Here is a 26,003-nt window from a genome sequence, read left to right as displayed (position 1 = left end):
ATCGGGGACACAGCCACACCCACCAGCAGATAGGCTTATTTAAGGCATCCTGAGCCCACAGCTCCCCTGGATATAGCCCTGCCCACCAGAAGTCCCAGGGCTCAACGCTACATACCAGTGCACAGGCACTAGACCCTGGACTCCCAGAGCCCTGCTGCCAGAGACCCTGGGATCCAGCTCTGCCCATCACTGTGCAGGCATCAGCCCCAGAATCCCCTGGGCCCTGGACTCACCCACGAGCCAGTTTACTGTAGCCCTTGGAAGGAAAGTTATGACCAACCTAGGTAGCATATTCAAAAGCAGATACATTACTTTGCCAACAAAGGTCCATCTAGTCAAGGCTATGGTTTCTCCAGTGGTCATGTATGGATGTGAGAGTTGGACTGTAAGGAAAGCTGAGCACCGAAGAATTGGTGCTTTTGAACTGTGGTGTTGGAGAAGACTCTTGAGAGTCCCTTGGACTGCAAGGAGATCCAACCAGTCCATTCTAAAGGAGATCAGTCCTAGGTGTTCTTTGAAAGGAATGATGCTAAAGCTGAAACTCCAGTACTTTGGCCACCTCATGCAAAGAGTTGAGTCATTGGAAAAGACCCTGATGTTGGGAGGGATTAGGGGCAGGAGGAGAAGGGGACAACAGAGGATGAGATGGCTAGATGGTATCACCGACTCGATGGATGTCAGTTTGAGTGCACTTCGGGAGTTGGTGATGGACGGGGAGGCCTGGTGTGCTGCAATTCATGGGGCTGCAAAGAGTTGGACACAACTCAGCAACTGAACTGAACTAGGACTAGCCTCACCCAGCCTGGTGCTAGAGCAGTGAGTGGCGCCTGCACGGTGCTGGAGCAGCAACCGGCTGAGAGGAAATACCCTATGTCCAAGGTCAGGAGTGGTGGCTGTGAGGAGATAGCCCACGTCCAAGGTCAGGAGCTGCGGTTGCGTTTCACTGGACCAGCCCTGTGAGATACCCAATGTGCAAAGTCAGAGAAACCCCAGTAAGATGGTAGGCGCTGGAGCAGCTGTGAGGAGATACCCCCCACCCAAGGGCAAAAGAGAAGCCCCAGCAATATGGTAGGAGGGGTGAATTTACGTTTAGAATCAAACCCCATTCCCACCAGAGATGCTCAGAGGGCTCAAACAAACCTTCTGCACACCAGGACCCAGGGACCCCACAGAGACTGACACAGAACTGTGTTTGAGTGTCTCCTGTGGAGGTATGGGTTAGCGGTGGTCTGCCGCAGGGACAGGGGCTCTGGGTGCAGCAGACTTGGGAATGGCATAAGCCCTCTTGGAGGAGGTCGCCATTTATCCCACCATAGAGCTGCTAGAACTTACACAGGACTGGGAAATAGTCCCTTGGAGGGCACAACAAAACCTTGTGCACCAGGACCCAGGAGAAAGGAGCAGTGACCCTATAGGAGACTATCCTGGACTTGCCTGTGGGTGTCCGGGAGTCTCCAGCGGAGGCGTGGGCTGGTGGTGGCCTGCTGCAGGGTTGGGGGCACAGAGTGTAGTAGTAAATGCATGGGATCTTTTGAGGGAGGTCACCATTATCTCCACCATAGTTTGGCCCCAGGTAAATAGCAAGGAGGGAACACAGCTCCACCCATCAACAAAAAATTGGACTTATTTACTGAACATGGCCCAATCAGAACAAGACCCAGTTTCCCCCTCAGTCAGTCTCTCCCACCAGGAAGTTTCTATAAACCTCTTATCATTCTCCATCAGGGGGCACACACACTGAAAACCACGATCACAGAAAACTAACCAATTTAATCACATGGACCACAGCCTTGTCTAACTCAATGAAACTATGAGCCATGCCCTGTAGGGCCACCCAAGACGGACGGCTCATGGTGGAGAGTTCTGACAAAATGTGGTCCACTGGAGAAGGGAATGGCAAACCACTTCAGTATTCTTGCCTTGAGAACCCCATGAACAACATGAAAAGGCAAAAAGATAGGACACTTAAAGATGAACTCCCCAGGTCAATAGGTGTCCGTCATGCTACTGGAGGTCAGTGGAGAAATAATTCCAGAAAGAATAAAGAGACGGAGCCAAAGCAAAAACAACACTCACTTGTGGATGTGACTGGTGATGGAAGCAAGGTCCAATGCTGTAGAGAGCAATATTACACAGGAACCTGGAATGTTAGGTCCATGAATCAAGGCAAATTGAAAATGGTCAAACAGGAAATGGCAAGAATGAACATTGACATTTTAGGAATCAGTGAATTAAAATGGACTGGAATGGGTGAATTTAACTCAGATGACAATTATATCTACTACTGTGGGCAAGAATCCCTTAGAAGAAATGGAGTAGCCCTCATAGTCAACAAAAGAGTCTGAAATGCAGTACTTGGATGCAGTCTCAAAAACAACAGAAAGATCTCTGTTCATTTCCAAGGCAAACCATTCAATATTACGGTAATCCAAGTCTATGCTGTGACCAGTAACACTGAAGAAGGTGAAGTTGAATGGTTCTCTGAAGACCTACAAGACCTTCTAGAACTAACACCCAAAAAGATGTCCTTTTCATTATAAGGGACTGGAATGCAAAAGTAGGAAGTCAACAAACACCTGAAGAAACAGGCAAATTTGGCCTTGGAGTACAGAATGAAGCAGGGCAAAGGCTAATAATTTTGCCAAGAGAACACACTGGTCATAGCAAACACACTCTTCCAACAACACAAGAGAAGACTCTATACATGGACATCACCAGATGGCCAACACCAAAATCAGATTGATTATATTCTTTGCAGCCAAAGATGGAGAAGTGCTATACAGTCAGCAAAAACAAGACCAGGAGCTGACTGTGGCTCAGATTATGAACTCCTTATTGCCAAATTCAGACTGAAATTGAAGAAAGTAGGGAAAACCACTATACCATTCAGGTATGACCTAAATCAAATCCCTTATGATTATACAGTGGAAGTGAGAAATAGATTTAAAGGATTAGATCTGATAGAGTGCCTGATGAACTATGGACAGAAGTTTGTGACATTCTACAGGAGAGAGGGATCAAAACCATCCCAAGTAAAAGAAATGCAAAACAGCAAAATGGCTGTCTTCTTGAGAAATCTGTATGCAGGTCAGGAAGCAACAGTTAGAACTGGACATGGAACAACAGACTGGTTCCAAATAGGAAAAGGAGTACGTCAAGGCTGTATATTGTCACCCTGCTTATTTAACTTCTATGCAGAGTACATCATGAGAAACGCTGGGTTGGAAGAAACACAAGCTGGAATCAAGATTGCCAGGAGAAATATCAATAACCTCAGATATGCAGATGACACCACCCTTATGACAGAAAGTGAAGAGGAACTAAAAAGCCTCTTGTTAAAAGTGAAAGAGGAGAGTGAAAAAGTTGGCTTAAAGCTCAACATTCAGAAAACAAAGATTATGGCATCCGGTCCCATCACTTCATGGGAAATAGATGGGGAAACAGTGGAAACGGTGTCAGACTTTATTTTGGGGGGCTCCAAAATCATTGCAGATGGTGACTGTAGCCATGAAATTTAAAGAAAATTTAAAATGTTCTTCCTTGGAAGAAAAGTTATGACCAACCTAGACAAGATATTAAAATGCACAGATGTTACTTTGTCAACAAAGGTCTGTCTAGTCAAGGCTATGGTTTTTCCAGTAGTCATGTATGGATGTGAGAGTTGGACTATAAAGAGAGCTGAGTGCCGAAGAATTGATGCTTTTGAATTATTGTGTTGGAAAAGACTCTTGGGAGTCCCTTGGACGGCAAGGACCTCCAACCAGTCTATCCTAAAGGAAATCGCTCCTGAATATTCATTGGGAGGACTGATGTTGAAGCTGAAACTCCAATACTTTGGCCACCTGATGTGAAGAACTGACTCATTTGAAAAGACCTTGATGCTGGGAAAGATTGAAGGTGGGAGGAGAAGAGGAGGACAGAGGATGAGCTGATTGGATGGCATCACTGACTCAATAGACATGAGTTTGAGTATACTCCAGGAGTTGGTGATGGACAGAGAGACCTGGTATGCTGCAGTCCATGGGGTTGCAAAGAGTCGGACATGACTGAGCGACGGAACTGAACTGAGCCTGAACCACCAGTGGGCAGACACAAGCCCCAAGACATCTGCAGTACTGCAGCCTGCCTGGGCAGGACTCAGACCAACCACAAGCAGGCCAGTACCAGCCCTGGAACCCACTGGGCCCCAACCCCACTCGCCAGCAGACTAACACAAGCTTCAGGACACCCCAGACACTACAGCCAGCTGTGTCAGAAACCAGCCCCACCCACCAGAGGTCCAACACCAGCTCTAGGATCCCTGGGCCCTGCAGCCAGACACCAGGTCCTGGCTTTGCTCATCTCTGGGATGACACTAGTCCTGGACCCCAAGCCCAACCCCACCCACCAGTGAGCCAGCACTAGCCCTGGGCCGCTTAGGATTCTACAAACAGCCAGCTCGTGACCCAGCCCTGCCAACAAGCAGCCAGCAGCCTCTGCACAAGGCAGGGCCTGGCAACCAACTGAACCAGGCCAGTCACACCTGCCAGAATGTCCACAGTAGTTAGCCTGACACAACAGAAGGACCCACACAGACCACATAGAAGGCACACTAGAGAATATGGCTCTGGTGACCAAAAGTGAGTGAGCTGCTGGAATGCATAGGACATCTCCTACAGAAGGCAGCTTATCCAAAATCAAGAGACATAACCAGCCTAACAGATACATAAAAATTGATAAGCAGAGTGAGAAGTTAGCATTTTTTAACAAATAGTTAGAAAAGATAAAGAACAAACAGAGATGAAGACCATAATATTGAAAAGAAAAATTCACTAGAAGGAATGAACAGTAGACTAAAGGATACAAGGGAATGGATTAGCAAGCTGGAAGACAAATTAGTGGAAATCACTAAAGTTGAATAGCAAAAAAAAAAAAAAAATGCACCTAAAGGAATGAGGACAGTTAAAGAGACCTACAGGACTAATAGTAATATCACATGTACTAAAATTCACATTATTAGGGCTCCAGGAGGAAAAAAGAGAGAAAGGGGCAAATAATATATGTGAAGACATGATAGCTGAAAACTTCTCTAACCTAGGAAAGGAAAAAGACATCCAAACCACGAAGCACAGAGAATCCCAAACAGGATCAACTCAGAGAGGACCACACCAAAACACATTGCCATTATAATGGCAAAAATTAAAGACAAAGAGAGAATATTCAAAGCAGCAAGGGGAAAGCAAGATACAGACAAGGGAATTCCATTAGGCTATCTGTTGACTTTTCAGCAGAAACTCTGAAGGCCAGAAGGGAGTGGCATGATATACTTAAAGTGATGAGAAGGAAATACTTAAAACCAAGAACACTATTCAGCAAGGCTCTCATTTATATTTAATGTTTTACAGACAAGAAAAAGTTTAAAGAGATCAGCACCATCAATGCAGCTTTATAAGAAACGTTAAAGAGATTTCTCTAAACAAAAAAGAAAAGGCCATAACTAGAAGCATGAAAATTACTATAGGAAAAAGCTCATCAGTAAAGGCAAATATACAGTAAAGGTACTAAATCACGATGTATAAAGCTAGTAGGAAGGTTAAAAGAAAAAGTAGTTAAGATCATATATATCCACAATAAGCAGTTAAGAGATACATAAACAAAGAGATATAAAAAATGATGTCAGAAACAAAAATCATGAGAGGAAGAAAGTAAAAATGCAAGTTATTAAAATACATTGAATGAAATATGTTTGAATTTAAGAGATTAGTAACTTAAAATAATCATAGATTATATATAATTGCCAACATCTGTTGGATCATAGAAAAAGCAAGGGAATTCCAGAAAAAACATCTACTTCTGTTTCATCGATTACACTAAAGCCTTGTGCTATGTGTATCACAACAAAAATTCTTAAAGAGATGGGAATACCAGACCACTTTACCTGCCTCCTGAGAAACCTCTATGCAGGTCAAGAAGCAACAGTTAGAACCAGACATGAAACAACAGATTGGTTCCAAACTGGGAAAGGAGTACATCAAGGCTGTATACTGTCATCCTGCTTATTTAACTTATATGCAGAGTACATCATGCAAAACACCTGGCTGGATGAAGCTCAAACTGGAATCAAGATTGCTGGGAGAAATATCAATAACCTTACATACACAAATGACACCACCCTAATGGCAGAAAGTGAGGAGGAACTAAAGAGCCTCTTGATGAAGGTGAAAGGGGAGAGTGAAAAGGCTAGCTTAAAATTCAACATTCAACAGGGGAAAAAAATCCCAAAATGGCAGTTATAACACTAAAACAATTATACAAAGATACCACCAAGGTCCTAGGATCCTTCAGTCTTTTCACTCTACCACCCTTAGCATGCATCTTTTTTATTCATGCTTCCAAAATGGTGTTACACCTCAAGGGATGAGAGTATTATACTAAGTTCCGGGCAGGAAGGGGAAGAAAGAAGAAAGGGTTAAAGGCATGTGCCACCTATCTGCCTTTTCTTACTTGAGGCAAAAAAATTTTCCTGGAAACCTAATCCAGTGGACTTCTACTTACTTTTCATTGACCAGAATGGTATTTTCTAGCAAGGGAGCTTGGCATAATGATATTTAACTAGTACACTGTGTACTGAACAAAAGTGGGCTTCTTTAACCAAGGAAGATAGGAGGATTGGTATAGGGTAGGCAACTATGAGTGGGTGCGTCACCCAGATATGCCAGTCATCCAGAGCTTTAGCTATAGTCTCTAGTACACTGATTTGATGTTTTTTCTTCACCACCTTTAAAAGCTTTAACTCTAGAGTCCAAGCAATGAAAACAATGAATAATTACTTTAAATGTAAATAGACTAAATGTACCAATCTACACACATAGAGTGACTGAACAAATACAAAAACATGATTCATATACACACTGCCTACAAGAGGCTCACTTCAGATCTAAGTGTGTTAGTTGCTCAGTCATGTCTGACTCTTTGCAACCCCATGGTCTGTCCATGGAATTCTCTAGGCAAGCATACTAGAGTGGGTTGTCATTCCCTTCTCCAGGGGATCTTTTCAACCCAGGGATCGAACCAAGGTCTCCTGCATTGCAGGCAGATTCTTTACCATCTGAGCTACCTCAGATCTAAAGACACATACAGACTGAAAGTAAGGGAATGGAAAAAGTTATTCTGTGCAAATGGAAATCACAAGAAAGCAAGTGTAGCAATACTTAAAATAGACAAAGCGGACTTTAAAACAAAGACTGTTACAAGAAACAAAGAAGGACGCTACATAATGATCAAAGCGTCAATCCAAGAAGATGATAAAATAATTGTAAACATATATGCACCTAATATGGGACCACCTAAATATACAAAGCAAATACTAAGAGACATAAAGGGAGAAATTGACAGTAACAATAGAAGAATTTAACACCCCATTAACACTAATGGAGAGATGATCTCAACAGACTATAAGAACTACAAACCACTAAGGAAAAGAAAAATACAAGCAAAAGATTTGAACAAACACTTCACTAAAGATAAACCACCAAAAAAGATGGTCTACCTCACTACCAATTTGAAAATTGCATATTTAAACGCAATGAGAAAGTATTTTATACCCACTCAGTCAGTCAGTTCAGTCGCTCAGTCGTGTCCAACTCTTTGCGACCCCATGGACTGCAGCAGGCCAAACTTCCCTGTCCATCACCAGTAAAGGAATGAAAAAACAAATTTTTTTATACCCACTAGAGTAGCAAAAATTATACTGTTTGATAATATCAAATTTTGACAAGGGTATAAAACAACCAGAATTCTTACACATTGCTAGTGGGAGTGTAATTTGGTTCAAGCACACTGAAAAACAATTTGGAATTACATATGTATTTGAAGAGGTACACATCCTATGATTTAGCAGAGTCATTCTTACATATATACCATAAAGAAAGTCTTGAACAATTGTAATAGAAATTGTATAATTACAATGTTCTTTACATTACCATTTATAATGGGGAAAAATTGGAATAAGCTCAAATGTTTATCATAGACAATAAGTCGAGGTATATTCATACAGTAGAATACTTTATACCATGCAAATGAATACAATATAACACACAATGGCATGGAAAAAATATCAATTCAGTTCAGTCGCTCAGTCGTGTCCGACTCTTTGCGACCCCATGAATTGCAGCACGCCAGGCCTCCCTGTCCATCACCAACTCCTGGAGTTCACTCAGACTCACGTCCATCGAGTCAGTGATGCCATCCAGCCATCTCATCCTCTGTTGTCCCCTTCTCCTCCTGCCCCCAATCCCTCCCAGAATCAAAGTCTTTTCCAATGAGTCAACTCTTCGCATGAGGTGGCCATAGTACCAGAGTTTCAGCTTTAGCATCATTTCTTCCAAAGAAATCCCAGGGCTGATCTCCTTCAGAATGGACTGGTTGGATCTCCTTGCAGTCCAAGGGATTCTCAAGAGTCTTCTCCAACACCACAGTTCAAAAGCATCAATTCTTTGGTGCTCAGCTTTCTTCACAGTCCAACTCTCACATCCATACATGACTACTGGAAAAACCATAGCCTTGACTAGATGGACCTTAGTCGGCAAAGTAATGTCTCTGCTTTTGAATATGCTACCTAGGTTGGTCATAGCTTTCCTTCCAAGGAGTAAGCGTCTTTTAATTTCATGGCTGCAGTCACCATCTGCCGTGATTTTGGAGCCCCACAAAATAAAGTCTGACACTGTTTCCACTGTTTCCCCATCTATCTCCCATGAAATGATGGGACCGGATGCCATGATCTTCGTTTTCTGAATGTTGAGCTTTAAGCCAACTTTTTCACTCTCCCCTTTCACTTTCATTTAGTTCCTCTTCACTTTCTGCCATAAGGGTGGTGTCATCTGCATATCTGAGGTTATTGATATTTCTCCCAGGAAAAAATATAGGTGCTTAATATTGGGTGAAAAAAAATACACAGAAAATGTATTCCTACAAGTCCATTTAAGTATAGATTAAAAATATTCATAAAACTATATGCTATTTGGGAAATTAAAAAGAAAATCAAAGGTACAATTAACATATTTTAAGATGGTGGCCATGTGACTTCCAGGAGGTAATAGACAGGATGAGATAAGAAGAGGCACACAGGGACTTTCAAAGATAATGGTAATGTTCTTTATCTTAATCTGAATGATAGGCATATGAGTGTTCATTATTTCCTGATTCTTTATATCCTGCATGTAGTTTATAAATTTTTGCATACATTCAACATTGAATAGTTAAAAGAATTGTATGATGTGATAGAATACTGATGTGAAAATGCACATTGAAATTACCATTACAAATTATACTATGCAGCAACATATAAACATACTTTTGATATATTATTCTAAAATTAAAAGGTTACATATCAAAAGCTACACACAAATTACAGTTTTAAATGGATACAAACAGAATATAATCAAAGAGAAAGTAAGACACTTGATTTTTAGTTTAACTTTTTCTCCTTTATTTTTATTTCCATTAATGTGGTCATAATTTTGTGTCAATAACAAAATGATATAATTAAAACAGAAAATGGATACTCTGAACAGGACTTCTATTAAAGCTATTTGGATACCACCATTCTCCGGGTGGCAGCTTATCTCAATTGCAAACAAAGTGCCCCAGGAAAAAAATCAGTCTCATGATGGCTACACTTGTGAACCTTGTTTTATTTAGCAACCAAAATGTGCCTCATTGGCCTTCTTCATCCAGGTTACCTTTGACCATATCCTGACAGAAACATGGTGCCCAGATAGCTGAGAAAGGACACTGCCACGAAATCTTTCTAAAGGCCAATTCTACCCCCAATGACCTCATTTTATAAAAAACATTGATATTAAGTGTACAGAAAAGAAAGATTATGACCAGCTTACCTGCCATTAAGGGACTATGAAGAGGGAACATGATTTCAGGAAACTGCATCGGGTTCAATTCAATTTGCAGTCAAAACTGTTTATACTATTCTATATTTAAGTACTGTGAACAATCCAAGGTCATCAGAAACACTTTAAGTCAATCATATTAAGAAATAACCTAAATGTTTCAGAAAGAAACATACAGAGGAAACTTGAAGAGCATTAATACTTACTGTTGTACCTGTTCAAATACCTAAAGTTTGTGAAAGAATAGGAAATGAAGTGAAAATTAGTGATGGTGTTTAAATGACTCTAAATCACAACTAAAAATGTTCATACCATCAAACTTAGAAGAAAGAAATCAATACTGCTATATTGAAGTTAAGAATAAATTAGAGGCATGTAAAAGTCTGGAATAACAATATGCTATAAAAATTACTGATATAAAAATATGCCATTTAACAAATTTGATACTACAGAGGCATAAAATTCTACATAGAGTCTGGAAGCAACCATGTGAACATAAGGAGGTAGCTGGGGTGATGCCAACATGGTTAATTCAGAAAGAAACTCAAATTTATAACTGGTTAGGTTTAATTTCTGTTTTGAAGATAAAATACATTCTAGAATCTATATGTTTCAGAAATTTTTCTACTGATATTTACAGATTAAAAACTGGACAATATAAAAAATACATTTTCAGGAAATATCTTCCCTCTTTCCTCCTCCAACTCTCATGAACAGCTCAGTTCACACACACACATGCATGTATTCTCACATACATTCATATGCACACCTCCTAAACTATATTTCAATAATTAACAATTCTAGATTACCAACTATAATGAAATATATAGATATAAAACACTGTAATTGTTTAAAAACTAGCTGTATAATTTGGGTATTCAAAGATTTTTTAAAGAAATTGATTTCAGAAAAGTTGGAAAAGAACCCTAAGTTGATTGACAGTCTGGAGTTTGTGTTTCCACCATCTGATCATAGCCAAAATGCAAATGTGATTAAGTTCTGAGAGACAGGGATCTGAAAAGTGTCTGAAGCTTATTAGAATCTTCCCTCTAGGGACCATCCAGCAAGGTCATCAAGGGTAACCTCCCAGATTGTGGCCTCAAGAGCCCCTTAAAATAGGGAAGGGAAAATAATCTTTACTTTATGCACCAGATCTAACCCATTGGTGGAGTTGCTATTGGAAGATAGGGTGTTGAATTCACATCTAAGATCAAATAGGAAAAAAAAAAAAAAACCTGAAATGGCTTGTTTGCCAAGGGCATACAAGAAGAAAATGGTGGCAGAGGTGCCCCCAAGGTGTCTGTCTTTGCCCTAAGAAAATTCTGCAATTATCTACATCATTAGGAGCTAAAACATACTTATACACATATATACACCCTGCTACAAGTGCATTTCTTTATGCTATTAATCATGCAAAGAAAAGTTGCATAAATGTAATCCCGTTTTATATAGTCATTCAACAAAAACATTTAGAAAACCTATTTTATGTATCCATTTAATAGCATCATAATTATATGTACCACACATTATTCTAGGTACCTGAAGATAAAGATTCAGAACTGGTTTGTGCTCCCAACAAATTCACAATCTAGACTAAAAGATAGAAAAATTATCATCATACACAATGCCAGTGGAGAAATGTATAAAGTATTAAGCAACTAACTCTTCCTTCCTAAGGGAAGTTCCAGAGTTTTCTCAGAGGAGGTGACATGGCTTTTGGTCTTGAAAAACAGACATCTATCAAATGAGATTGATCAACTCATTCTTGACCAATATGTGCATGCATGCTCAGTTGTGTCCAACTCTTTGCAACCCCATGGATTGTAGCCTGTCAGGATCCTCCAGCCATTGGATTTCCCCGGCAAGAATATAGCAGTGGGTTCCATTTCCTTCTCCAGAGGATCTTCCCCACCCAGGGATCAAACCTATGTCTCTTGCACTGGCAGGCAGATTCTTTACCACTGAGCCAAATGGAAGCCTGCAAACAGTCTTTTAGTAAATGACAATTCATACCTTCCAAGACCTGTGGTCCAAAAGTTTAGAGGCAGATGAGTAATATCCAACAAAGAAAGACACTGGAGTGGTCACAGGAATTAGAATGGCAATAGGGATTGTGATTCAAAGGAATATTACAAAAAGTTATTTTACAAAGTGAAGAATACCTTTATAAATCACCCTCTTGGGAGTTCTGTTTCTCCTTAGGATATAAAAAGCTGGGGGGAGCTCAGTCCAACCCTAACAACAATAAAAAGCTGGACAGACTACAAATCATAACTTGTCTTGAACCATCAGAGAGCTGCAGTTGGTAGACAAACAAGTAACCTGAATTCTAAAGAAAGACAGGGCCTTCCTGTCTCATGTGAGCCAAGACAACAGAAGAGGAGACACTGGGTACCATATAATGAGTAAGAAGAATTCAGCTAAATTTTTTAACTAATTGCAAAAGATCAGGCGTGGGTCAGCTTTTACCTCTCTCAACTCATGGCCGCTACACTGCAACCATTGAAATAACAGGCTTGAACAGAAATACAGCAGCTTTTTCAACACTGCCAGGTCCTACATTTCTAGACTCTCTCTACTCCCTGTTTCTGCTCTCAAATTAGCTAATCTTTGCCCAAGCTCATCTCATTCTTGAAAGATGTTGCTGTAAGCAGCAAATAAAAGCCAAAACACAGCAATATTCTGGCTCTTTGTCATCACTTCCCCTGGAGTACTCACATGGGAATCAAATAAGTGATCTTGTGTTCACTAAACACACACAGTGTTCAAGTGGTAAAAGATGCCTACTGTGGACTCATACTCTAATTCATACACCTCTACACACCTAAGAATCTCAATCTATTCCTCTTTCAAAATCACTATCAACACTTAGAAAACAGGACTAGAAACAGAATGGAGTCCAAAAATAGGCCCATACACATACAGTCAAATGGCTTTTGACAAGGTACCTTAGCAATTCAGCAGAGAAAGAGAAATCTCTTCTATAATTGGCTTAAAATAACTGGATATCCACACTAAATTGAGATAAAGTGAAAGCAAGCAGGAAGTGAGAGAGAGAATGAATTAGAATCTTAACTCTTACCTCACACCATACACAAGAAATCATCACGAGATGGGTTATAGACTTAAATGTAGAGGTAAAATAATAAAGTTAGGAAAAAACATAGGAGAAAACCTTTACAATATTGCAGTAGGAAAAAACTTTTCAAGAAGAATAGAGAAAGAATGAACAATGAAAGAAAAACATTGATAAATGGTACTACATTAAACTGCTCATCAAAAGACACCATTAAGGGTATGAATAGACAAGCCACAGACTGGAAAAAATTTTAGAATACGTATACCTGAAAATATGTTTTCAGTTCAATTCAGTCCCTCAGCCGCGTCCGACTCTTTGTGACCCCATGAACTGGAGCGTGCCAGGCCTTCCTGTCCATCACGAACTCCCCGAGTTTACCCAAACTCATGTCCATTGAGTGGGTGATGCCATCTAACCATCTCATCCTCTGTCGTCCCCTTCTCCTCATGCCTTCAATCTTTCCCAACATCAGGGTCTTTTGAAATGAGTCAGCTCTTTGCATTAAGTGGCCAAAATATTGGTGTTACAGCTTCAACATCATTCCTTCCAAAGAACACCCAGGACTGATCTCCTTTAGGATGGACTGGTTGGATCTCCTTGCAGTCCAAGGGATTCTCAAGAGTCTTCTCCAACACCACAGTTCAAAAGCATCAATTCTTTGGCACTCAGCTTTCTTTATAGTCCAACTCTCACATCCATACGTGACCACTGGAAAAACCATAGCCTTGACTAGATGGACCTTTGTTGGCAAAGTAATGTCTCTGCTTTTCAATATGCTGTCTAGGTTGGTCATAACTTTCCTTCCAAGGAGTAAGTGTCTTTTAATTTCATGGCTGCAGTCACCATCTGCAGTGATTTTGGAGCCCCACAAAATAAAGTCAGCCACTGTTTCCACTGTCTCCCCATCTATTTGCCATGAAGTGATGGGACCGGATGCCATGATCTTGTTTTCTGAAAGTTGAGCTTTAAGCCAACTTTTTCACTCTCCTCTTTCATGTTCATCAAGAGGCTCTTCAGTTCTTCTTCACTTTCTGCCATAAGGGTGGTGTCATCTGCATACCTGAGGTTATTGATATTTCTCCCGGCAATCTTGATTCTAGCTTGTGCTTCCTCCAGCCCAGCCATTTCTCATGATGCACTCTGCATAGAAGTTAAATAAGCAGGGTGGCAATATATAGCCTTGACGTACTCCTTTTCCTATTTGGAAAGTATGTTTAGAACATACAAATAAAACCTGTAAATCAGTAATTAAAAGACAAAGAACTCATTTTTTAAATGGGCATAAAATTTGAACAGGTAACTTACAAAAGAAGATATGCAAATAGCCTATAAACACATGTAAAAATATTCAACATTTTTAGTCATCAGGTTAATGCAAAGTAAAATACAATGAGATACTACCACCACATACACACATATACATAGAGTTGAAATTTTAAAAATTATTATTGCTAGATGTTGAAGAGGATATACAGAAACCTAAGTTTTCATAAGTTCTGGTAGAAGTGTACAATGACTTTGGAAAATTGTTTAGCAGTTTCTTTAAAAGTTAAAAATACGTTATGACCCAGAATATTGCTCATAGATATTTTCCCAAGAGAAATGAAAACATACATTTACATGAAAGTTTATATAAGAATGTTCATAGCAGTTTTATTCATAGTAGCCCAAAACTGAAAACAATCCAAATTTTCATCAACTGGGAAGGAAGTTTTTTAAAAACTGTGGTACTTTCAATGAATGGAACACTGCTCAGCAATATAAAGGGCTGAACTAGTAACACACACAGCATGAATGAATCTCAAAAATATTATGCTTAGTAAAAGAAACAAAACACAAAAGAGTACATATTTTATGATTCCATTTATGAGAAATTCTAGAACAGAAAAAACTAACCTATGGTGACAGAAAGGAGCTCAGTAGTTGAGGGGGTGAGTGTAAGGACTGACCAGGAAGGGGCATGAGGGGACATTCTGAACTGATAAAAAGATTTTACATCTTGACAGGCAGTTGTCAAAACATAAAGATCTGAGCATTTTATTATAAACAAATTATACCTCAGTTTTTTTTTTAAGTTAATAAATGTTGCTATGTGTTATATTTTAGGTGGTACCTCCTTAGATGTAATTTATAAAACTGTAAACTTTTCTAAAGTCCTGGCTCTGCACATTGATTTCTATCATACATAGAGTTTGATCCTCCCTATATGTCCATGAACCCCCTGCACTTAGGTTAGAGGAGTGGTCACCCCTACCCAGCTGAAATGCTGCCCTGAGTTCTTGGCAAGGGTGTGGAGGAAGTAGCATTTCAGAAGAAACTCTGAGAACAGGGTGAGTTAAATCCCATGGACACGCAAGAACAGGAGCTTTACCACCCTACTATGGGACAGTTGTCCAGAGCTGACTACCAGGTACAAAATTCTATAACGACGTAATCAAGGAGTGATTCATCACACCCACCCCTTTCTGCATAGAAGCAAAGAGGCAGTGAGGGTATCTTGCCTTAACTTTTCAATTAACCATAAACTAAACAAATTGCCCAATTCATTGACTTGAACTCCATTTTGTTTAGAATACTCAACTTTGAATATAACCTTGGCTGGAAGAAGCCACCTGATCTTTACTGTCACCAAAGATGGTACAAAGAAGAGAATACAATTGACTTTTACTTAAATGTTTTGTCTCGCAAATGCATTAAGTCATTGGTGCCAGGCTCAAGCTGTTTCATACACCAAAATAACAAGTTTGGCCTCATGACTCCCAATAAAAGCTGGCACAGATTAAGCATGCTCCAATCCTCCAAAACTGAAGTCTTTGGGGAAATGTGTAAGTGAATGAAAATGTTCAGCTGAGGAAGTTGGTAACCTCATTTTTAATGTGCTTATTCAGGGCTGAGACTAGTGTTGTTGGATTTTAGAGACATTTGGAAGAAGAATGGAAGTTTGGTGTTCTTTCGTCACAAGAACACACTGTGACTTAAATATAGAAGCAGATAACATTGTTTTTTAGAGGAAAATAAGTGCTTTGATGATTTTAGGTCCTTGATCTATTTATTTTACAAATGCAAGCATGGGTCTTGCAGAATCCGATTCTGGACCACAGTCATCACTAACAAAAGCTACAACCTGAATGTAGTTTCTCTGCCTGTGATGAGCAGATGCAGAGGTGGGGAGACCCTGACCTTAAGCTTGATTTGTATCCATCCCTTAAACAAGTATCAGATGCTGAATGCAACCACATTAGAGGGATAACAGCCTTGAGGTCCACAGAGTAATTTTTTTCCTGGTATTAAGTATTGTTACTTAATTCAGAGAAGTATATATGATGTTGTAATAAGGAAGGATGATGCTTAGTGGTTAAATTTCTGATTTTCTTGTAATCATACCCTTTTATGTCTCTGACTGTTTCTTTGTAGGTTCACCTTACTTGGTCAGTTCACCTTATCCAGTGGTGATATTCTACACAGTTCAACTCCTGAACCCTCTATTAGTTTTGTTCACTATCCCCCCCACCTTGCAGACTTCTCCATTATCATCTTAACTACCACCACTTTATTGATAGAATCCAATCTCATGACTGCAATCCTCTTCTCTTTTTTCGTTCTGATCCTACTGCTTACTTTTCACTTGGATAACCCACCATGCCCCTAACACCGAATATCCAGTCAGCACAATCTCCCCTTTCTATGATATTCCTTAATCATATCGCCAGGCTGCTAGACTCCCTTCCCAAAACCTTGATTGCTAATTTTTCTCCTTTCTTCATCTACATCCTATCAGTGATCAAGTACTGGTAAATCTTTTTTCACGATGTTCTCTCTCCGCTGACATCTCCACTGTCCAGTCCACCAGAATGTCTCTCAGATGACTGCAGTAAGCTGTTACCAGTTTCCCTGTGTGTCTATGCACTATCTATTCTCCACATAGCAGCAAGCATATTCATTTCAAAATGCAAAGTTGAACGTCACCTCCCGGTTAAAATATTCCAATGTTTTCTCACTGTTCTTGAAATAAAAACAAAGGACCCACTATTATCTGGCCCTGCCTTGCTTTCCAGTCTCATGCCAGCACTCTCTACTTTGCTTGCCATAGAATAATCCTACTAATCACATTTCACCGTTTTGAATGCATGTTCCCTGCCACCATAGGGCTTTGCATATGTTGTTCCCATTATCTGGAATGATTTTTCTTTTTCCTCACCTCCCTTGTCGTAGTTCACTCCTCTTCACCTTCAGTTCAAATTTTTTAAAATTATTTTATTCAGAGAAAACATTCCTGATTTCTAACTGCCCAAACTAGATCAGATTCCACCCTGTTACACATTCCCATATCATCTTATACTTTTCCTTCATAGTATTATTATAGCTTTAATTAATCTTTATGTGATTATTTGAGGAATGTCTGTCTCCCTCACTGGTCTATTAACTCCAGAATGGCAAGTGTCATGCCTATGAGGCTCACTAAATCACTGGTACACAGCACATTGCCTTCTACTTACTAAAAGATCAAAGAACATTTGTGGAATTAATGAAAGAAGGTCTTCCATGTTTGCCCTTTTCTTTGTTTTCCCATTGCCACCATCACTGTTCAGACCCTTTTGACCTCATGTTTAAGTGACCAAAATATTATATGGTCTCCTGTGTGAAACTTCTCCCCTCTCAAATTTAATCTGCACATCCTCAGATCAATCTCTCAAAATAATGCTCTCATTGTGGCTCTTTTCTGGTTAAAAATTATTCAAAGTTTAAAAACTAAAATGGAAAACCCTTATCCTAACCCTCTCACCTCTTCATGATCAATCCCTTTTCATCTCTCCATGTTTCTATATGACTTCCTGACTAAACTGTCCAGCTCAACCCCATTGATGTATACACTGATGGCTGTCCCCATACTGCTGTGCAGGTGGTGCACTGAACAATCCCTGAAATGCCATTGATATCACAGTCTAAGTGAATGATATCCCTGGAGTCAAGCAGGGCATAAACGATGTGGCCAAACACAGCAATCCCATGAACATCTCCTTAAATTTCTCCTCTCTTACCCCCCACCTTTGATAAAATGTTTGCTTGGCCTGGAATGCCCTTCTTGGTCTCCACCAATCAAACTCTAACCTATCTCCATAGGCCTGTCTCTCTTCTGTACCCAGTCACAACGACCTGCATTCCTGAATTGCTATAACACATCTTACCTTGATATTTACTGTAGGCTATGTATTGGTTTTTAAATTTCTTTAGTGTGGTGTAGAGGAAAGAGCACTGGAACTGGAGTCAGAAGATATGCCTAGGTCTACTTCAACAACAGCAAGGGGACTTTGGAGAACAGAAATGAGTGGTCTCAGGTAAACAGCATAAGGTCCAGAGCCTCAGTTTCCTGTCTGAACAGTGGGAATAGCAGTACCCTGCAGGTTGTTTTGAGTGTGCTTGCAGGCTTTTGAAAGGGAGAATGATTCGCCTGAAGACACATGGCGAACAATAAAGTACTATACAAAGGTAACTGTCTTCCAAACAGACTAGAAACTCTTTGCCAGAAAGGGGCTGTGTGTTTTACTCCTGGGTGTCCCTCAGAGTAGCTAGCAGTGTCATCCATGTGATAAGTAGTCAATTAACGTTTGCTATGAAAGAACGAAGTCAGCCTGGCAACTGCAGGCAACAGATGATGGTGTCCCACAGCTCTGCTGCGCACGGCTGCCATCCAGTCTGCCACTGCCATGCTTAGCCCCTCCCTCCTTGTTATACCCTCCCCCTGGGCTGCACATCCCAGCCTCCCACAGCACCAAACTCTTGAGGCAAAACAATGAACCCAGGGGCCGCACTATATGGATTCAGTAACTTGTGGGTACTTTCCATTTTTTTCTACGTTCATGACAAAGAAAGGGAGCAACAATAGAAAGTCTGTGGTGACACGTTAGGCACCAAGGGAGTTAGTACAGAGTTCCTTCAGGAAGTCATTCAGTTCTCAGGGATTGAGAATGGGATATAATCATACCTCGGTCTAATCAACAGATTTTGTACAAAATCACTTAAGAGTCTGTATCTCCATCAGCAAAGTAGTGTTAAAGATTGAGGATGGAGAGACCATCTAAGTAAAAAAAAGATTTTTTTCCCTAGAATCAGAATGGAAAGAGATCTTTGATGTCATTTAGATCAAATTCCAATCAAATAAAATAATGTCTAACATATTTCATGGCCTCTACTGAAACATTTTCACTGACAGGAAACCCACTGTCTAGGAAGACAGCCCATTGAGAGACCAACTATAATTTCCACTTTATAGCACATTTAATCCAAACCCTGATTTCATAGATTATGAAACTGAAGGCTGCAGCAGAAGAGACTTGACATCATATAGCAATATACAGGCAGAGCTCAAACAGGTTTCTGTCATTCTTCAGCTCGTAAGAAATTTAAAATACATCTGGGCCCCACCACATCCCTTTTATTCCTACTCTCTGCTTCTGGTTGTCTCCAGAGCCACAGGGACTCTATCTAATTCCTTTTCCACATGACAGTCTTTCAAATTTTTCAAGAAAGCCTTACTGCAGCTTTTGAATCTTCCTCCAAAAGAGAAGCCACATTCTTTACTCCCGCCCATCTTTCAATTTTTCTTCACTTGGCATGAGTCTATACCCTTACCACCTTCAGCACTCACTCTCCCACAGGTTGCAGACACTTTTCTAATTAGAGACACCGACTATAAAGAAAGCTGAGCGCCAAAGAATTGTTGCTTTTGAATTGAGGTGTTGGAGAATACTCTTAAGAGTCCCTTGGACTGCAAGGAGATCCAACCAGTCCATCCTGAAGATCGGTCCTGGGTGTTCTTTGGAAGCACTGACATTGAAGCTGAAACTCCAAAACTTTGGCCACCTGATGCGAAGAGCTGACTCATTTGGAAAGACCATGATGCTGGGAAAGTTTGAGGGCAGGAGGAAAAGGGGACAACAGAGGATGAGATGGTTGGATGGCATCGCCAACTCAATGGACATGGGTTTGGGTAGACTCCGGGAGTTGGTGATGGACAGGGAGGCCTGGCGTGCTGCTGTTCATGGGGTCGCAAAGAGTCGGACACGACTGAGCAACTGAACTGAACTGAACTGGAGTGCTGAATAAAATCCCAGCAGTAAAAAATACAGTGGGTCATGAGCTTCCCTTGATCTCGACACCTCATTTTTACAATTGTTCAGAGAAACAGCTTTACTTTTTTAGCAACCAGATCACACTGTTGAACAAGTTACAGTAGTTATCTATTGAGCACTTAATATATCTCAGGCACTGTTTGAAGTACTTTACATGTGTTTAATTCTTACAACAATTCCAACAATATTATTTAAAACTAATATCACCATCTTCCTCTTCCAGGCAAGGAAAATAAAACACAGGTTTTAAGAAACACATCCTAGATCATTCAGCTGGTAAGTGACAGAGCCAAACTCTCACCCAGGCTGATGGATTCAAAGCCTGCAGGCTTAATGCAACAAATGACTTAATGAAAAATAAACCCCTGAATAAAAAATTGTAAATTATGTTCTTTACTGTGAAGGGAGCTCTTTCACAACCTGTAAAATGGAATATTTGGCTTTATTTTGCATCCATCTCTATTAAATTTCAGATTGTAAGTTTGGGTTTCTCCTTTTTTAAGCCTCCTTTCTGTAATTCAAGATATTCACTAACTGGGACCTCCCTGGTGGTCCAGTAGTTAAGACTCTGTGCTTCCACTGAAGCAGGTACAGGTTCCATGTCTTGTTGGAAAACTAAGATCCCATATGCCATGCAGTGTGGGCCCCCAAAAAAGATATTAGCTATTAACAGTTATCCTCGGGTAATGTCGTCTTCAGATTTGATTGTGTATTTGCTTTCTAGCTTTTTATTTAAGCTGTTGATAAAAATGATGACTTAGCAAAGGGCCTCATGATACAAAAACTTAATTAGTAGCAAAAAATAATCTCAGGGTTTACCCTGTTTCTTCTTTGTTCTTGGTTAGCCATTAGAAAGCTATATAATTATAGCTATTTTCTGGCCCATAATTATTGATTTTTGTCAGAAAGATATGATAATGAAATTTAACAAACACTATAAAAATTAAGACTGCAGAATTTCCAAAGCATACCTTTCAAAAATGGAAATAAAGCTAGTATGGTCTGCTTTGTTCTTCATGGATCCATGTTACCTCTAAATCATTACAGCTTTTAGTAAATTATTCAAAATTCATCTGCTTATTGATCTGTTTTAGAAATGGTAGCTGAAGTTGTCATAATGTCCAGTATTTACCTTTTGTCCTTTTGGGGGTTTACTGGAACTAATTACAGCTTTCTCATTCCACATCCATCCTTAGAACCCTAATAAAAGTTTCCAACAGTTCCACCTCAAACCCATAGGTACATTCTTTTATTATCATGGGTGGTTGGTAATCTGAACCTAGGAACTGAAACATTCTCACAGCTTCAGACTCTGACATTCAATTGCCTCCTTGATATTTTCATTTGGACATCTACAAGGCATTTTCAATTTAATATATCTCCCATGGAGCTTCTAGTCACCCCATTCTAAAACCAGGTCTTCCCACAATCTTCTCCATCTCAATAAATGGTGAGGCCCCTCACCTTGGAGTCATCCCTGATCTCACGTGCGAGTCAATCCATTAGCAAATTTTGTGGGCTCTGCGTTTCAACATTTTCCAGAATCCAACCACTTCTCATCACCTCCACTGCTACATCCTAGTTCAAGTCAGCTTTGACCCTCTTCTGGACCACTGCATGAGTCTTCTAATTGATGCCTCTACCCCACCCTCATTCCACATAGAAGATGCTGTTGGCATGCTTAGTTGGCCCTGTGGAATCCCTTGAATCTCTTTGGTTGGTGAGCCTTTCTCTCAGCTGCTGTGGGTACATCAGTGAGAACTGCACTTGGGCAGTGGAAGCCACCACACCTGGAAGTGCCTGGGATTTTCACTGTCCATACCTTTCTCCAGAGTCTTTAACCAACAACCAAGGTGAAGGTAAAAAGCCCCTCTCCTTTGTCTCAGGTGGGAAAATCATAATGTGACATTTATCCTCCATGGCTCCCCGTGAAGCTGCTAATGCATGACCCCAAACCACATTCTTGTCCTTCTTCTCCCCTTCTAGCTACCCCTTACCCCCTACCAATTTCTCTGGAAATCACATACACATTCCCATCTTAGGCTCTGCTTCAAGGGAACTGAGCCTAATGCAGTCCCATTAATAGCAGACACAGTGGTCCTGTTAAAATGTTTACGTCATTCCTTTGCTCAAAATCCTCCACTGGCTTCTGATTTTATCAAAGGGAAAAACTCCCAAAGTCTTCACCATGGCCTCAAGGACTCTATATGATCTTCCCCAGCTAACTTTCTGACTTTACCTCTTTCACTCCCCCTTATCCATTCCACTCCACTCTTGCTGATCTCCTTGATATTTCTCCAGAGGCTCTGCAATCTCGTATATCAAGGCCATTGTATCTAAGTTTCCTCCGCCGAAAAAGCTCTTCCCCCAGATATCCACTAGGCTTGCTCATGTTTTTCAAGTCTCTGTTCAAATGTCAGTTATTACAGAGGCATTCTCTAACTACCCTACTTTAAAACAGCACACATATCCCACGTCCTGTCACTCCTCTTGTTATCTGTCTCCTACTATGAGAATATAAGTTCCCTGAGAGTGGAATTAGTGCTTGGTGCATTCATATCCCCAGCACTGAAACAGTGTCTGACATATTTCAGGCAATTAGTAAAATTTGTTGAATTACTTAAGTAGATGATCTTTTGACTTTCTACACAAAAACTAAACAAACATACATGCACATCCAACAACTTTCTTTGATTTCAAAGCCCTATTACACTATGTGTTCTGTTTTTTACACCTTGGAAACCATTACCTGTGATGGTCACAACAGAAGCAAAATAAAAGTTGGGTTCTTACAACTTTTTGCTGTAATCTATTAATGTTGTTCCACTAGGGAAAAAACTGGATAATATGTGGAAGTCAAGAAACAATAGAGTTTTGCAATCCAGAAAGCTTGAGAATTGTACTTTTAGCTCAAATGGCTCACAGTCAAGTTGCTAGGCAGTTAACTCCAAAATATGGAGCACAGTTGCTATTAGCAGTGAAAATTAAAGAAATGAAATATGAAGTTAAGAAAAACTTATGTAGCAAAGATCACTGATATTTAAAACCAAAGAAAGCACAATAATTATTTAATCATATAAAGGGTGGATATATTTCCCTTATTACTCACAGGAAGGGTTCTGTGGTAGGTTCTTGGAATGGACAAAAAGTAACACAGAAGAATTTTGGAGTTTTTAGCACTGTAAGTTATAAGCTGACCATGAAAATGAAATGGGTATTTGAAATGTAAAAAATTGACCCTGTGGCAAATGGTATGAGAGACACAGGTTGATCTATGAAGGAACACCATACTTCACTTCACTCAAACTATAACTCAAAACTCTAGGAAAACATTCCTTACCCGATAGCTGAGGATATCTCCCTCCTCTATCTCAATATTCTTAAGACTCTCTTCTTTTTACAAAAGATAAATTAATGAAAATGGCATAAGAAGGCAGTCTTCACTGTGCACGTATTAGCTTCAGGGCCTGTGGTGGGGGGAGTCCAGCTTGTTCACAGTTAGTAGAGGGAGTGGTTGGTTCCAGGCTTCTTCCTACACCAAGCCCAGAGCCTCCACTTCCCTATTCAGCTTCATGCTCAGCTTCCCAACCCTCTGGGACATGCCGCCTCTAAATTCTTCTCACTACCTCTATCCAGTGAGGTGTCCCAGAAATCCTCCCCTCCCACATCCCTCTGGCATAACTGTCTATCCCTTGGTCGGCTCATTCAAACATTTCCCCAGTGTGCTCCATGCTCTCTGCACCCAGGCATGATGGCTTTCCCTGCCTACTCTCTGTTCCTTCAGCTACCAGGGCTCTTGCTCTGTTTCCTTATTGATCCTGGATGGGGGAACCTCTCTCTCTGACAGAGCCTTCATTCTTTCCAGAAGGAAGCATTATTTATTTCCCAAAGGGGACCTCTTTTACTCTTTGACCTTCCTCTAACAGCTCCTCTACAATCTGTTGCAGAGCCTTTCAAGGAGTAGTCTCAAACCTCCTGAGTCAAGCTCTCAGGTCTGAGCCAGAAATTCTCACTGCATCGTGTGTCATTTCTAATGAGCTTCCTAAGAGATTTTGTTGCAGAAGTAAGTTTAAGAACCACTGCATTCATCTACCATGAGAGAGCATCTCTATCAACCTCTCTCCTCCTTTTATAGAAGTCAACCACTCCCCATGGGCAGCATCGAGGGTGAGGAGGTACATGGTCAGGGCCTCTTAGAGGCCATACAACCTTCAATTCCTGAGAATGGCAGTATTTAAGAAAATGAACAAATTCCAAAGAGCATTACAAAGATTGCAATATATTCTAAATGCTTACACTCAAATATATATTGTTGTTGTTGTTCAGTCTCTAAGTCGTGTCCAAATCTTTGTGACCCATGGATAGCAGCATGCCAGGCTTCCCTGTCCCTCACTATCTCCAGGAGTTTGCTCAAATTCATGTCTATTGAATCAGTGGTGCTATCTAACCATCTCATCCTCTACCGTCTTCTTCTCCTTTTGCCTTCAATCTTTCCCAGCATCAGGGTCTTTTCCAATGAGTCAGCTCTTAGCATCAGGTGGCCAAAGTATTGGAGCTTCAGCATCAGTCCTTCAAATGAATACTCAGGGTTGATTTCCTTTAGGATTGACTGATTCAATCTCCTTACCGCTCAAGGGACTCTGAAGAGTCTTCTCCAACACCATGGGTTCAAAAGCATGGGTGTTCTGTCTTCTTTCTCTCATATCCAACTCTCACATCCATACATGATGTACATGACTACTGGAAAAACCAAATCTTTGACTACACAGACTTTTATCAGCAAAGTGACGTCTCTGCTTTTTAATAGGCTGTCTAGGTTTGTCATATCTTTCCTTTCAAGGAGCAAGAGTCTTTAAATTTCATGGCTGCAGTAACTGTCTGCAGTGATTTTGGAGCCCCAAAGGAGAAAATCTTTCCATTTTTTTCCCTCTATATGCCATGAAGTGATGGGACTAGATGCCATGACCTTAATTTTTTGAATGTTGAGTTTTAAGCCAGCTTTTTCACTCTCCTCTTTAACCCTCATCAAGAAGCTCTTTAGTTCCTCTTCACGATCACTTCAAAAGTGGTAAGAACCTCCTTCCCAGGATGTACATATTCCAAGATTTGTTGTACAGTGAAAGAAACAAAGAAGGAGAACAGCCACTGTGTAAGTGGAATAAGAAAGCTGGGAGGGTTTAGGGACATCTGCAAGATGAGTGCTCCCCGACATCTGCAAGATGAGTGCTCCCCAAGTGTGCTCTTTTGCTCATCTGTAAGCAAACCCTACAGATGCTATTGACCCAGCCTGGGAAGAGAAAACTGCATCTGTCCAGCCAGGTCAGTGTACATGTGTCACTCTCTGTGACTGACACCTCTCTGTTACCCTCATTCTCTTCCCCTTCTTGGCTCATCCTGTAGCCAAGTCTTTATTGAAATTTCCAGCCTGGTCTCCACTATGTTACAGGAAATTAAGGCAAGACATGATGCCTGTTTGGCCCAGGGTGACCTTACTGGTGGCCATGGTAACAACTAGTGAGAGATTCTCAAAGAGGAGGCAGATGGGAAGGTCACAGGCCCCCTCACGGCATCCAGTGACACCCTGGGGACCTGGGACATAGTTACAGGAAGGGAGCTGCTAGGGCTCATTCTAGTTGCGTAAATTAAAAATTTCCTCCATGCTTACCTTGTTCCAATCATGAACATCTGAACCTTTATAATCAGTGACACTCATTAGAGAAAAGGAGTTTTATAAACAAAAGGGGTATATCCTCTTCCTATGGGCCGCATTCCCATTTCACCCTGAAAAACCAGGTTTCAAACTGAAAATATTTAGCAGATACTTACAGTTGGGGGTGTTCTGTTCATCCATTTTCTCCCCAAGGAAAAATAAAAATACTTTCCACACCTGGAGCCTTTCTTTTCTACTAT

General features: G+C 40.5%; 1 long non-coding RNA gene across 4 annotated transcripts in view; it reads right to left on the bottom strand.

Annotated features, from left to right (window-relative positions):
* Positions 1-26,003, bottom strand: part of LOC138433423 (uncharacterized) — a 613,563-nt gene that overhangs the window by 489,541 nt on the left and 98,019 nt on the right. The gene's annotated exons all lie outside the window — the stretch shown is intronic.

This window comes from Ovis canadensis, chromosome 2, assembly GCF_042477335.2.
Source record: "Ovis canadensis isolate MfBH-ARS-UI-01 breed Bighorn chromosome 2, ARS-UI_OviCan_v2, whole genome shotgun sequence".
In the NCBI taxonomy this organism is placed as follows: domain Eukaryota; kingdom Metazoa; phylum Chordata; class Mammalia; order Artiodactyla; family Bovidae; genus Ovis; species Ovis canadensis.
Note: the sequence above shows the minus strand (reverse complement) of the source record. Positions and strands in the feature narration are given on the sequence as shown.